This window comes from Bison bison, unplaced genomic scaffold, assembly GCF_000754665.1.
Source record: "Bison bison bison isolate TAMUID 2011002044 unplaced genomic scaffold, Bison_UMD1.0 scf7180017864361, whole genome shotgun sequence".
NCBI lineage: Eukaryota > Metazoa > Chordata > Mammalia > Artiodactyla > Bovidae > Bison > Bison bison.
Genome location: NW_011494933.1, coordinates 1,463,848 through 1,464,737, shown reverse-complemented (window position 1 = coordinate 1,464,737; position 890 = coordinate 1,463,848).

Sequence of the window (890 nt, the reverse complement as noted above, 5' to 3'; positions counted from 1 at the left end):
GTTGAGCTGTAGGAGTTGCTTGTATATTTTTGAGATTAGTTGTTTGTCAGTTGCTTCATTTGCTATTATTTTCTCCCATTCTGAAGGCTGTCTTTTCACCTTGCTTATAGTTTCCTTTGGTGTGCAAAAGCTTTTAAGTTTAATTAGGTCCCATTTGTTTATTTTTGCTTTTATTTCCAATATTCTCGGAGGTGCGTCATTTATTTCAAGCTTCAGGTTCTCTTTTAAACTTTGACAAAAGCATTAGGTCAGAAGTTTGATATTTTTAGTTTCCCCTACCCAGATTTACTGTACTTAACTTGTGATTACAAAGTAACTCATGCTACATTCCTCAGTTTATTACTTATCTTTCTAAATCCTCTTTGCCCCTAGCATCGTAAGATCATTATCTCCTAAAAAGGCTTCGCAATTCAGTTCAGTTCAGTTCAGTCCCTCATTCGTGTCCCACTCTTTATGACCCCATGAATCACAGCACGCCAGGCCTCCCTGTTCATCACCAACTCCCAGAGTTCACTCAGACTCACTTCCATCGAGTCAGTGATGCCATCCAGCCATCTCATCCTCTGTCGTCCCCTTCTCCTCCTACGCCCAATCCCTCCCAGCATCAGAGTCTTTTCCAATGAGTCAGCTCTTCGCATGAGGTGACCAAAGTACTGGAGTTTCATCTTCAGCATCATTCCTTCCAAAGAAATCCCAGGGCTGATCTCCTTCAGAATGGACTGGTTGGATCTCCTTGCAGTCCAAGGGACTCTCAAGGACTTCTCCAACACCACAGTTCAAAAGCATCAATTCTTCAGCTCTCAGCCTTCTTCACAGTCCAGTTCTCACATCCATACATGACCACAGGAAAAACCATAGCCTTGACTAGATGAACCTTTGTTGGCAAAGTA